The following is a 13,530-nucleotide window of genomic DNA, read 5'->3' as shown; positions in this document are numbered from 1 at the left end:
TCAGTCGTAAGTTCGATTTTTCTAAATATTTTTTATCCACACTTATGAACGTAATCAGAACCGTATCTTATTAATTTAGGCTACCCCCTGGCTCAGGCAGATACAGCGATAGGCATCTGTCTCCCTCAGCTGTTCACACGCTGGCTAACTAGCGTTACGATTTGAGCTTTTGAGTGTTATGGAGCTTTTGGTTATGGATCCCTTTGACTGTTTGAAGCCTGTGATATCTGTTCCTGTTGGCCAAAAGAGGAAACTTTCTGAACAAGCTCATGAAAAGTAGAGAGCCAAGATCCAGCGACAGGGAACAATAATAAACTACTAGCTGCAAAAATAATGAGGCTGAAAACAGCACTTCCACAATAAGAATCAATCCATCCTTGACTGGCAAATTAATTGCGACAGTGTCCTTATTATTACTTAAATCCTTCCCTAAAGTTTATTTAATCAAACAAAAAAAAAGATTCCCTTGATTTATCCTAACAATTTTTTAAAATAATAATACAATTATTCCAAAAGTTGCTTAAATGACCGAAAATAAATTGTATGCACTTTCACCCTTTGGATACAATGTGTTTTTAATTAAAGTAAATGCATCAACATTTCTGAAAATGGATCTCTCTCTCTCTCTCTCTCTCTCTCTCTCTCTCTCTCTCTCTCTCTCTCTCTCTCTCTCTCTCTCTCTCTCTCTCTCTCTCTCTCTCTCTCTCTCTCTCTCTCTCTCTCTCTCTCTCTCTCTCTCTCTCTGATAATGCACCATTATGAAATTATGTTAAGGTATAACGGCAGCTATTAAATGGTGTTTAAGTTGCGAAGAGATCGAAAGATGCCATGTAATACCCTCAATAATGGTAGGACAATGATCTCCTCTTTCAAAAGTCTGCAGCCTAGGATATAGGAGACAGGAGGAGGAGGACTTTGTGGCATGGATCAAACGAGAAGAAAGAAAACATTGGCTGGCCCTTTAAGTGAAAAAAAAACCGAGGACATTTTGTTATTGCCGCAACGGAAAAACAAAAACTGTAGGGTGTCTTACTAGAGGCAAACAGGGGGGAAATGAAACAGACAGCGATATAAAGAAATCGAATAAACAGACAGACAATGGAGGAAAAAAAAGTCCTAATCCGGCCTGCAGTCAGTTATAGGCAGCGCCAGGAGTTCAGACACAAAACCCATAGGTACTAGTAATGTACCTGTAGTGGCCATGGTGGGGAGAATGAGATAGCGACAGAGATGAAGAGGTAGATGGAAGGAGAGAGAGAGAGAGAGAGAGAGAGAGGGGGGAGATTGAGAGAGAGTTTAGAGCCAGCGTCCTGTAGGAGGCTAAGTGCTGTCCACCTGTGCGGTCCATTGATTGAATGAGCGATGAGAGAGAGCCCTAACGCCACATTCTCCTGCTTGCCAATAAATCAATAGACCACTTCCAATTACTGCTGCTGTTACTGCTGCTGTTACTGCTGCTGTTACTGCTGCTACTATATACAGTTGCTGGGCTGGACCAATACACTGAATCTCACCATCACCACGAACCCTCTCCTCTGATCATGGTCTCACTGTGCATGGGTCAGGTGACCTAGAGGACAGCATGCAAATGTGGTGTAAGTGTGTGTGTGTGTGTGTGTGTGTGTGTGTGTGTGTGTGTGTGTGTGTGTGTGTGTGTGTGTGTGTGTGTGTGTGGATATGTGTGTGTGTGTGTGTGTGTGTGTGTGTACGCGACTCACAGAGAGCGAGATAGGAGAGAGAAAAATAGAGAATTAGGGAGAAAGAATTAGAGAAGGCGAGAGCATTAGCGAAGGCGACGATGTAAAGAGAGTTAGATAGATAGGGGTGTGTGAGTGTACGGTCGGTCAGCACCCTCCCGCCCTGCTGCTGTCGCCATGACTCAGTCAGTCAGTGACTCTGCATCTTAATTCGCCTCCTGAAAAAAGCACACAGACACAGACTCATAAACCTGTTAGTAAGGCACTGTGGACTCCCCGCTGCAGTCACGATACGCACAAACACACACATGCACGCACACGCACACACACGTAGCGGACATGGTCACGTGGTGAGGTAGCCACGCCTGCGAACTTCCAAATCAGTGTCTGCCCACAAAAGGGAATTTCCTCTTGGTCTGATGGTCTAAGACATTGGTTGCTCCCGCGTGTCACATACACACAAAGAAATCTCAACGTAGATGAACCACAGAGAGTCACACGCTCAGTACGCAACACCATAGGAGCGGACTGGTTTCTGACGGCATGCAGCGGTTCCCCATCAGTTGACGGAGCACCAAGCCAGAGAGTGATGGGCAACAGACACTATGTGTGGCACGGTCATACGGCGCGGTCATACGGCGCGGTCATACGTCGCGGTCATACGGCGCGGTCATACGTCACGGTCATACGGCACGGTCATACGGCGCGGTCATACGTCACGGTCATACGGCGCGGTCATACGTCGCGGTCATACGGCGCGGTCATACGGCGCGGTCATACGGCGCGGTCATACGGCGCGGTCATACGGCGCGGTCATACGGCATGGCTGTACGCAGCTCTATCTCTCTGCCTGATGACTTGCTACTTTGTGTGTCAGACAATAGTAGTGTTAAACCCGGAAGGAGCAGCAGTCAACCAGCCCCCCCCCCCCCCCCCCACACACATACACACACAGCAGAACAAAGTAAACGTCTGCACAGCATCTCACACACACAGGCCGCACCCGTGGTGCCCCGCTGTGTGGGCAACTGCCACACACACACTGCAACATTTATTTAAAAAGGTGTCCCTCTCCCACAGGGAGCGAAAGACAAATTTAAGGAATTTAATCCTGGCACACAATTCACGGTACATCAGTCGATAGGCCTCAGCACAGGGGAGGCCGGAACACTGTGCATTTTAAGAGGGGAAAAAAATGGAATTAATTTACTTTACAGGTTGGCTCCCTTATCAGCCAGAGAGAGACAGAGGGAGGAAAGGAGGGGGAAAGACGAGGAGGGAGGGATAGGTAGAGGAGGAAATAGAGAGGGCGTCACGTTCTGACCATAGTAAGTGGAGAGGCGCCGTTTTGAGGAGCTAGCTCGGCAGCGTGAGCAGGATCTGAGTTATACCACTTGGGAGGAAATAGACAGGTGGTCGGTCGACCCAGGGAGAGTGCCGGAGCCCGCCTGGGATTCGATGGAGCAATGCGAGGAGGGATACCGGCGAATGAGGTTAGCACGACGGCGCGGTAGGAAGCCCGAGAAGAAACCCCAAAAATGTATTGGGGGGGGCTAAAGGGTAGTGTGGCGAAGTCAGGTAGAAAACCTGCGCCAACTCCCCGTGCTTACCGTGGAGAGCGAGAGTACGGGCAGACACCGTGTTATGCGGAAGAGCGCACGGTGTCTCCTGTACGTGTGTATAGCCCGGTGCGGTACATCCCAGCTCCACGTATCGGCCGGGCTAGAGTGGGCATCGAGCCAGGTGCCATGAAGCCAGCTCAACGCATCTGGTCTCCAGTGCGTCTCCTCGGGCCGGTGTACATGGCATCAGCCTTACGCATGGTGTCTCCGGTTCGCCAGCACAGCCCAGTGCGGGTTAATCCACCTCCCCGCACTGGCCTGGCTACGGGGAGCATTCAACCAGGTAAGGTTGGGCAGGCTCGGTGCTCAAGAGTTCCAGTACGCCTTCACGGTCCGGTCTATCCGGTGCCACCTCCTCGGACCAGCTCAGTACAACCAGTGCCAACACCACGCACCAGGCTTCCTGTGCGTCTCCAGAGTCCAGTACGCCCTGTTCCCAGCCCGGTACCACCAGTTCCGGCACCACGCACCAGGCCTACTGTGCGTATCCAGAGCCCTGTACGCACTGTTGTTTCTCCCCGCACTAGCCTTGAGGTGCGTGGCTACAGTCCGGTACCACCAGTTCCGGCACCACGCACCAGGCCTACTGTGCGCCTCAGCAGGTCAGAGTCGGCCGTCTGCCCAGCGCCGCCTGCGCTGCCCGTCTGCCCAGCGCCGCCTGAGCTGCCCGTCTGCCCAGCGCCATCTGAGCTGCCTGTCTGCTCAGCGCCATCTGAGCTGTCCGTCTGCCCAGCGCCATCTGAGCTGTCCGTCTGCCCAGCGCCATCTGAGCCGCCCGTCTGTCCAGCGCCATCTGAGCCGCCCGTCTGTCCTGAGCCACTAGAGCCGTCCGTCAGTCAGGAGCCGCCAGAGCCGTCCGCCAGTCAGGAGCCGCCAGAGCCACCCGCCAGTCAGGAGCCGCCAGAGCCGCCCGCCAGTCAGGAGCTGCCAGAGACGCCCGCCAGTCAGGAGCTGCCAGAGCCGCCTGCCAGTCAGGAGCTGCCAGAGCCGCCCGCCAGTCATGAGCTGCCCTCCAGTCATGAGCTGCCTTCCAGTCATGAGCTGCCCGCCAGTCATGAGCTGCCCTCCAGTCATGAGCTACCCTCCAGTCATGAGCTGCCTTCCAGTCATGAGCTGCCCGCCAGTCATGAGCTGCCCTCCAGTCATGAGCTGCCCTCCAGTCATGAGCTGCCCTCCAGTCATGAGCTGCCTTCCAGTCATGAGCTGCCCTCCAGTCCAGAGCTGCCATTCAGTCCTGAGCTGCCATTCATTCCGGATCTGCCCCTCAGTCCGGAGGTGCCCTTCAGTCCGGAGCTGCCCTTCAGTCCGGAGCTGCCCCTCTGTCCTGAGCTACCTCTCTGTCATAAGCTACCTCTCTGTCATAAGCTACCTCTCTGTCATGAGCTACCCCTCAGTCATGAGCTGCCTCTCGGTCCGGAGCTGTCCCTCAGTCCGGAGGAGTTTCCTCAGTCCGGAGGAGTTTCCTCAGTCTAGTGGGGCCCGTTGTTAGGGTTCCTAGGCCAAGGTCGGCGGCGAGGGTCGCCACTCAAAGGACGCTAGGGAGGTGGACAAAGACAATGGTGGAGTGGGGTCCTCGTCCAGCACCAGAGCCGCCACCTCGGAGAGATGCCCACCCAGACCCTCCCCTATAGGTTTAGGTTGTGCTGTCGGAGTCCGCACCTTGGGGGGGGGGGGGGGGGGGGGGGGTGGGGGTACTGTCACGTTCTGACCATAGTTCTTGTGTGTTTTCCTTGTTTTAGTGTTGGTCAGGACGTGAGCTGGGTGGGCATTCTATGTTTTGTGTTTCTATGTGGGGATTGTCAATTGGCCTGATGTGGTTCTCAATCAGAGGCAGGTGTTTGTCATTGTCTCTGATTGGGAACCATATTAAGGTAGCCTGTTTTGTGTTGGGATTTGTGGGTGGTTGTTTCCTGTCTTTGTGTTTCTCTGCACCAGACAGGACTGTTTCTTTTTGCCACGTTTGTTATTTTGTATTTTTGTAAGTGTTCACGGTTTCGTCTTTTAAGCATGTTGAGCACTGGCTACGCTGCGTGTTGGTCCGATCCCTGCTACACCTCCTCTTCTCGTGAAGAGGAGGAAGGCTGCCGTTACAGAGGGAGAAGTAGAGAAGGAAGGAGGAGCGGTAGAGGAGGAAGGAGGAGAGGCGGAGGAGGAAAGAGAGGGAAAGATAAAAAGCGGTAGTAAAACAGAGGTTGAAAGGTAACCGATTGGAGGTATCCATCTGCATCTCTGCCTCTCTCCAGCGCGGCTCATTCCATTATTTCTCAGGCCGCTTTTAAAGAGACGCTTTATCGATTTTTTGATGCGTAGAAGCAGCGAGTTTAAGAGCTTAGCAGGAGAGGGCGTACACAAAAGAACTCGCTCCTCCCAGCTACCACTGGGCTATGTCTCCTGCCACTATGGGGCTGGGCTCAACACTGGTTAAATATCAGATTAAAACACAGTTTGCCTTTCTCTCCCCTTTTTCGGGAAAAATAAACGTTGCTTAATAGGCGAAAAAAATCAGCTCCCTGATAAACTGTTCCATATGCCACGAGTCAGTGTGTTAGAGAGAGAGGTGAGGGAGAGAGAGGGGGGGGGGGGTGGCGGGGGAAGAGAGAGGTGAGGGAGAGAGGGGGGAAGAGAGAGGTGAGGGAGAGAGGGGGGAAGAGAGAGGTGAGGGGGGGAAGAGAGAGCGAGAGAAAAAGAAAGCAGCACGTGGAGACCATCTATTACAAATACACAGGGCACACAGCTAGGGGATTGTGGGAGAGAGAGAGAAACAAGAGAGGAAAGCAGAAGGAGAGAGCTAGGTCTGAGATTGATGGTATAATTGTTGACTGCTGGTCCAGCCTTATCTCACCCTCTCCTCTCTAGGTCTGTGTCACCCTCACCTCTCTTCTCCAGATCTGGGTCACCCTCTCCTCTCTTCTCCAGGCCTGGGTCACCCTCTCTTCTCCAGGTCTGGGTCACCCTCTCCTCTCTTCTCCAGGTCTGGGTCACCCTCTCCTCTCTTCTCCAGGTCTGGGTCACCCTCTCCTCTCTTCTCCAGGCCTGGGTCACCCTCTCCTCTCTTCTCCAGGTCTGGGTCACCCTCTCCTCTCTAGGTCTGGGTCACCCTCTCCTCTCTTCTCCAGGTCCGGGTCACCCTCTCCTCTCTTCTCCAGGTCTGGGTCACCCTCTCCTCTCTTTTCTATCTCTCTCAAATCCTCAAACTCCTCTTCTTAATTTCTCTCTCCCATTCTCTCTTCCTACTTCCTTGTGTTGCCGCCTCACCCTCTTCGGGGTCTCTGAGTCCATCTTCCCCCTCCCTACTTCTCTTCCTCTCTCTATCCCTATCTCTCTTGCTTTCCCTCCTTCTCACCATATCTCTCTCTTTCCTTTTTCTATATTTCACCACCTTCGCCCCTCCCTCCCTCCATCTCAGTGAGTCAGATAGGGTGCAGCGGGCTGGAAGAGATCAGCAGGGGGTCTGCAAAGTGCAGCAAGCTCAGGGTCAGAGGTCTGACTACTGCAGGCTGGGAGGACAAGGGGGGAAACACAGACACCCCTCACATGCACACACCACACCCCTGTGGGGCCCCCTCGCCACAGCCACAAGCCGCCCCAACACCCCTAACAACAGCCCCATTATTGGACCTAGCTCTGGCTCTGTCTGCAGTTTACGCAGCTGGGAAAGGAGGCATTGACATTGGACTGGACTGGCATTGAGCTGCCAACAGGAGGCGCTAGGCCAGGCTAACCCCACTCTCCAACTCACCACACCCTGGGAGAAAAGCTGTCTCAGTCCAACCACGGGGGCTGAGCTCAGCTGGGGTTTGGCGGGAGCTTGGCTGGGTCTCTAAAGGGCGAGACCCAGTGATAAGCCGTGGCTCTGTGCCTCTGCCCAGCCTCCTCCTCCTCTTCTGCTCCTCCTCTCTCCTGTCGAAAAAGGCCATCAACTCAGCTCAGCCTCACTCCTTCCTGGCTAAGCTCCTGCTCCATACCAGCTTCAGGGCTACTTTTTATTGTTATTTTTGTCCAGCCACAGTTTATGTGTTTGTGTGTGTGTGTGTGTGTGTGTGTTTTAGTGTGCGTGCGTGTGTGTAACAGGCCTGCGCTCCGGGCACTTCCTGCCGCGAACGGTTCGGTGGCACAGTCACACGGGAAGGCGAGCTGTATCGGAACAGAACAATGCCTAAAAAAGGCTCCAATAAAAACAAACTGCAACGCTCAACTGGGGGAAATAGGCTCGTCTCCTGCTGTTCATCTGCATGGATGGACCACAGTCTGTAAACACAATGCAGTGCCCACAGGCCCACAGTCGGGGAAGGCTAGGCAACACCGGGAAAGGCTTTATTCTCGTTCTGCTACTACACACAATACACACACTCCTACCCCATGGACCACCATGTTTTTTACACACAAGCACGCACACACTGCATAATACACACCAAACAGACAACTACAGACACAATGGACCCAAACAGCCCTGGCTCATTAACTAGAGCACAAAGGAAAACAGTGACATTGGTGCTAAGGAAACAGAATGGACAGTAGAGAGAGCAGGGGCTGCTGAAAACATCTGTTCAAGGAGAGCGAAAACAACACGAGCTACAACTTCCAAACAACTAACACACATCATTCTCCTCTCTGAGCGACGTTTCCGTAAATAACATGTTGTGGGCGCCGTCCCAAATGGCGCCCTATTCTATTAATACAAGTGCGCTACTTTTTGACCAAGGCCCATAGGTCCCTGGTTAGAAAGTAGTGCACTAAATAGGGAGTTGGGTGTCATTTGGGACGGGCTCATACAGTACGTAGGCCTTATACAGCCCGAGCTTGTTGGCAAGCCTTTGGCACAAAGGAAATCACTGTCCAACTGTCTCTAATACAATCCAGCTTCCACCTGCTTCAGGGGAGCCCACAACCAAATGCTGAGATGAGACAAATGGAAGAAAAAAAAGATGACCCCATTTCAGGCTGTTCTAAGAAGCTGTTATGAGATGGAATAACACAGAATCTACGTTGAACAAATGTCATTATGCCAGGCAACACACACATAAAATGACAGAAACTTATGCAAGTAGATGCCATCACCCCCCCCCCCCCCCCCCCCCCAACAGAGCGAGTTTTGAAAATCAGCATGGGAGCCTTGAGGGAGGACAGTGAAATAGCAGATCAGTGATCAATACTGGTCAGCTGGTAAAAAACAAGCAGGTCATTGCTCTCTCCAGCTCCGCTCTCTCTCTCATACATAACGCTTCGGTCCGGAACACTGGACTTGTTATGAACCGTGCAGAGAGAGAAGGAGAGGTTTCTCTGAAGCTCAACATCTCAAACTACAGTGCACGTCCTCTGGGGATTTTGACCCAGAAGACAGGCCGAAGTGTCTCATCTTATGTCGAGCTAGAATGTTACTGTAGAACCAGAACCGGGGCCAGTGTGATCTATTCACAGGACCGCTCCGATGCGTATGTGTGTGTGAGTTTGTTTAACCATCCTTGTGGGTACCATAAGTCCTCACAAGGAGAAGTCAAACAAGGAAAATTCAGGTTAGGAGTTTTGGTTAGGTATAGTTTTAGGGTTAGGGTTAGAGGTTTGGGGTTAAGGTTAGAGTTATGGTTAGGTTAAGGTTGGGTTAGATTTAGGGTTAGGGAAAATAGGATTTTGGATGGGAATCAATTATTTGGTCCCCACAAGGATAGCAATACAAAACTGTGTGTGTGTGTGTTTTCGACTGCATACAGAATGGTGTGTTTTAAAAAGTAACAGTGTGTGTTCGTGTGTGTGTGTGCTGCAGAGTGTGTGCTGCAGAGGGAACGCAGGCAGCTACACTTCACAGTCCTGCGTCGATGAGTGTTTCTCTCTCTGGCCCACAGCTGCACACACAGCAGCCTCTCTCCAGCACACAGAGGGCTTTGGGAGCACCATCAAAACACAGGCCTATAACAACCCCAACTACCCCCACCCCTATCCCTGATCCCCTCACCCTCCCCATGATGCCTTTAAAACACTATACCCCCCTGCACCCTGCTTCTCTAAACATCATGCTGTGTCCAGCCCTAGCCCAACCCCCCACCGTTTCCCTCCAGGCCTAACACACACACACACGCACACACACAGACAGAAAGACAGACAGACAGACATACACAAAGCCAGATGACCCATCTGCTCCTGTTCCGAAGCCCTCTCAGCTGGCCTGCCTGCATCACACCATCACAGCCCCAGCCACTGGCACGGACTCTGCACTCCTTTACTCTCCACTGCTGCCGACCGACAGGCCTGCTATAGTGCTGATACAAGACTATCACCCTCATTACACACCAGGATAGAGAGAGGATGGGAGAATAGAGAGAGGGTGGGAGAATAGAGAGAGGATGGGAGAATAGAGAGAGGGTGGGAGAATAGAGAGAGGGTGGGCGAATAGAGAGAGGGTGGGAGAATAGAGAGAGGATGGGAGAATAGAGAGAGGATGGGAGAATAGAGAGAGGGTGGGAGAATAGAGAGAGGATGGGAGAATAGAGAGAGGGTGGGAGAATAGAGAGAGGGTGGGAGAATAGAGAGAGGATGGGAGAATAGAGAGAGGGTGGGAGAATAGAGAGAGGGTGGGAGAATAGAGAGAGGATGGGAGAATAGAGAGAGGGTGGGAGAATAGAGAGAGGGTGGGAGAATAGAGAGAGGGTGGGAGAATAGAGAGAGGGTGGGAGAATAGAGAGAGAGTGGGAGAATAGAGAGAGGGTGGGAGAATAGAGAGAGGGTGGGAGAATAGAGAGAGGATGGGAGAATAGAGAGAGGGTGGGAGAACAGAGAGAGGGTGGGAGAATAGAGAGAGGGTGGGAGAATAGAGAGAGGGTGGGAGAATAGAGAGAGGGTGGGAGAATAGAGAGAGGGTGGGAGAATAGAGAGAGGATGGGAGAATAGAGAGAGGGTGGGAGAATAGAGAGAGGATGGGAGAATAGAGAGAGAGTGGGAGAGTAGAGAGAGGGTGGGAGAATAGAGAGAGGATGGGAGAATAGAGAGAGGGTGGGAGAATAGTGAGAGGATAGAGAGATGATGAAAGGAGGGTGGAGGAGAGAGACAGGGCCAAATTGAGGAGAAATGGAGGCTGGGAGAGAGAAGGATCGGAGAGGAATTAACATTTGAAGATGGAGAAGGATCCAAATTCCAAAGGAGAGCAATGAATCGTGAAAAGAGGGGCTCTTTTTTAATCTCATCCCCAGATTGCTGCAGCAACACAAGGGTAAAATCAAACTGTTGCTCACTGAGCTGTGCAGTCAACTGCATGCATTCAAACAGATTAATGCTTGCGAACAAAACAGGTTGAAATCAGTTGTGAATATATATGCAGGCGTTACGGCATCACCAGCAGAGAGAAAAGAGATTGATGTAACCATGTAATTGACATGTTTGGAAGGCTGTTTGCCACGCGTGGTCACTCACTCCACTATCTGCTGCGTTTACATTTCACAAGAGGCACAGGGATGACTGAATGCACTGTAGCAGCCAGACACGGGACATGTGTTGGCGCTCCATGTCCCAGGCATGATGCAACCACCACACTGCCCCCAGGACAGCTTGCTTCAGCTTCACACACACACACGCACACACACACACACACACACACACACACACACACACACACACACACACACACACACACACACACACACACACACACACACACACACACACACACACATGCTAGCAGAGGATAATGGAGATAAAGAGAGCCAAGTGGTTACAAATCCATCTTTCGCCACTTAACCTAAAGAACGACAGGCATCACAGTATTAAAAGCTCTTTATAGGCCAACCATGAGGCTGCCTGAGAGGGGGCTGAGGAGCAGTGGGGATTCTGGGGACTAGGAGGAGGGGCAGGCAGCAGGATGTGGGGCCCATTGTGTGGCAACAATGAAGAGATCAACCCGGCAGGAGCCAAATCGGACTCTCAATAGACGCTTTAACATCTGGGGGGAGGGAGGGCGCTGAGTGGGCATGCTTCCACCGCCATTTCCCCTGCCTGCCAAATGGACACACACAGGCCCTGGAGAAGTGTGGTAAATATCCCTACACACACATGGGCACACACCCTGGAAATGTCAACACACCACCGACACCATTGGCATTGTAATTTCACAGTGGCGTTATTATTCGTTGTGGTGGTGGCGCATACACACACACAGAGACTTTAAAAACTGATCGTGGACCAGTCCTTAGGAATAAAGTCAGCCCCACACAATCCAACGTGCGCAAACCCTGTTGTCCAGTCAGTCAGTCACCCAGCAAAGCAGTTCATCTGCTCACACGCTCTAGCCAATTACTATAATCAGTCAGCTGAAGCTAACGTTTACTTCATTACCGTTAAAAAGAAAGCAACAGAAAAAAACTGGCCGAATTAATGCGTTAAGCCACTGCGAACTGGATAATTGTAATAATGTTTAATAACGGTAAAATAGTCCTCTCCAAAAGATCTATAGTGTGATAACAACGTAGACATATCAGACGCGTGATTTTCTTTCGAACCTGATCTAATTACAGTGGCTGCTTCGCAATCCAATGTATCCAAATGGCTTTAACAGTTAAGCTACTCTGTGCCCGATTTTAGATCGCATACATACTCGATTTCACTCGCTACAAACGTGGCACACATACATAGAACATGTATGTCGAGAAAATAAGGAGACTGTCTACCCAGATGACTTCGAACAGCATCGAATAAACATGGTCTGAATCAGGATTTAAATGTGGTTTTGTAGGCTAACAAAAGAAAACATTTGATTCGCTTCCAACTGCTTCCCAACCGCAGTGCGCTGTTTACAGTGGACTAGTAGAGATAAAGTTGCAGCAAGAATACAATTACGTTAGGTAAAAAATATTGTCCAGTGTACATTAAAACCCGGTAAAAACAGTGTCGCCCACTTTTAAAGCTTGTGGCAACAGTTGGAGCCCTGCTGACTAAGCCAACGAACGGATCAAATGCTTTTCTCATTTTTTTCCTCCTATATTTGGCTACTTTAAATATTCAACCGTAGGCAGTCTCACGGTGTATCCAACCTACAGGATAACGCTCAAACGATTTGAATAATGTTGCAATGATTGCAAAAAAACTTACCGTAGTATTCGTTCTCTTCTGTAAGCTTCTCTGTTCAGCAGTTGTGATGATAATAATGCAATAGGCCTACTCTCTCTGCCAGTTCTCTCCGCAGTCGCGTAAACTGACGACAGATTCCGTATCCTTTCCGTTATCTCGGCTTTGTTTTTGGACGATTCAGTTAGTTATAAATTATTCCACATCCCAACAAATGTCACTTGTATTTGTTAGCGTTTTTTCCTTTAGATTTCTTGCGAAGCATCTGGAATTCAAGACATATGATGCTGTCAGTTTACATAGCGGAACTCGCTCTCTGCTCCGCTCACTCCCTCAATCGCCAGGGTCTGTAATAGGAAACCAAGAAAGAAACAATACGCAAATAAGATCCACTTCCAAAGCATATAAAACCTCTCCTCGGCGCTCTCCGACGGAGAACTGCACAACTCTCGATATGAATAAGTTTCTGCAGAAATGAAAAACAGTCAGTAGATAGATAGAGAGGGACATCGGTTGGTCGTTGCGTTAAAGAGCAGATATTCCAGTGGAATACCGGTTAAGTGTGCCTATACCGTTACGCTGCAGCGTGTGCCATACTTCTGCATTACGTATCACAGTGGGGACCAAAGATGACACAAAGGCACAAACAGGTCCCCGCCCATTCCCCCTGTGCAATTCCTAAGACTGGGCTACTTGATAGTCCCAAAAGTCAGGTTACAGAGGAATAGCCCTTTTGATGAGTTATGGTAATTTAGGCATATATAACACACTATATAGATATGAATATGAGTTTGATTAGGAACACGAAGAGTAGATTTCTAGACCATTTTTGTGTTTTGTTTTAGGAAGTGGACCTTTGTGATGAATAAAATATATGTCTATCTGTCTGTCTAGTGACAACGAGAAAGTAAAATATTGTATGATTATATTGTACAGGTGTCGGATCTTAATTTGACCAGTTTCTCAAAGCAGGAAAAGAATCCTGCAGCAACAGGAAATGTGAATTATTGCGTGGATTATAATGAATGGACATTTTTGTAAAGGTTGATACATATTTAGTTAGGGGCAATCAAGACGGATATTTTTTAAATGACAAACTTTTGAATTATTTTTAAACCTCGAATACACCACAAGTTAGCATTTCCTGCTGTGCAGGAAATTCC

The 13,530-nt window shown here is 50.2% G+C and overlaps 1 protein-coding gene across 1 annotated transcript in view; it reads right to left on the bottom strand.

Moving 5' to 3' along the window:
* Nucleotides 1-12,897, bottom strand: part of LOC120037207 (semaphorin-4C-like) — a 52,925-nt gene extending 40,028 nt beyond the window's left edge. The window contains exon 1 of the mRNA XM_038983414.1: nt 12,392-12,897. The gene's annotated coding sequence lies outside the window, so the exon portion shown is untranslated. The remainder of the gene's footprint in view (nt 1-12,391) is intronic.
* Between the last annotated feature and the right edge of the window lie 633 nt (nt 12,898-13,530).

The sequence above is a fragment of the Salvelinus namaycush genome, chromosome 1 (assembly GCF_016432855.1).
Source record: "Salvelinus namaycush isolate Seneca chromosome 1, SaNama_1.0, whole genome shotgun sequence".
NCBI lineage: Eukaryota > Metazoa > Chordata > Actinopteri > Salmoniformes > Salmonidae > Salvelinus > Salvelinus namaycush.
The sequence above is the reverse complement of the archived record's forward strand: the minus strand, read 5'-3'. Positions and strand labels throughout refer to the sequence as shown.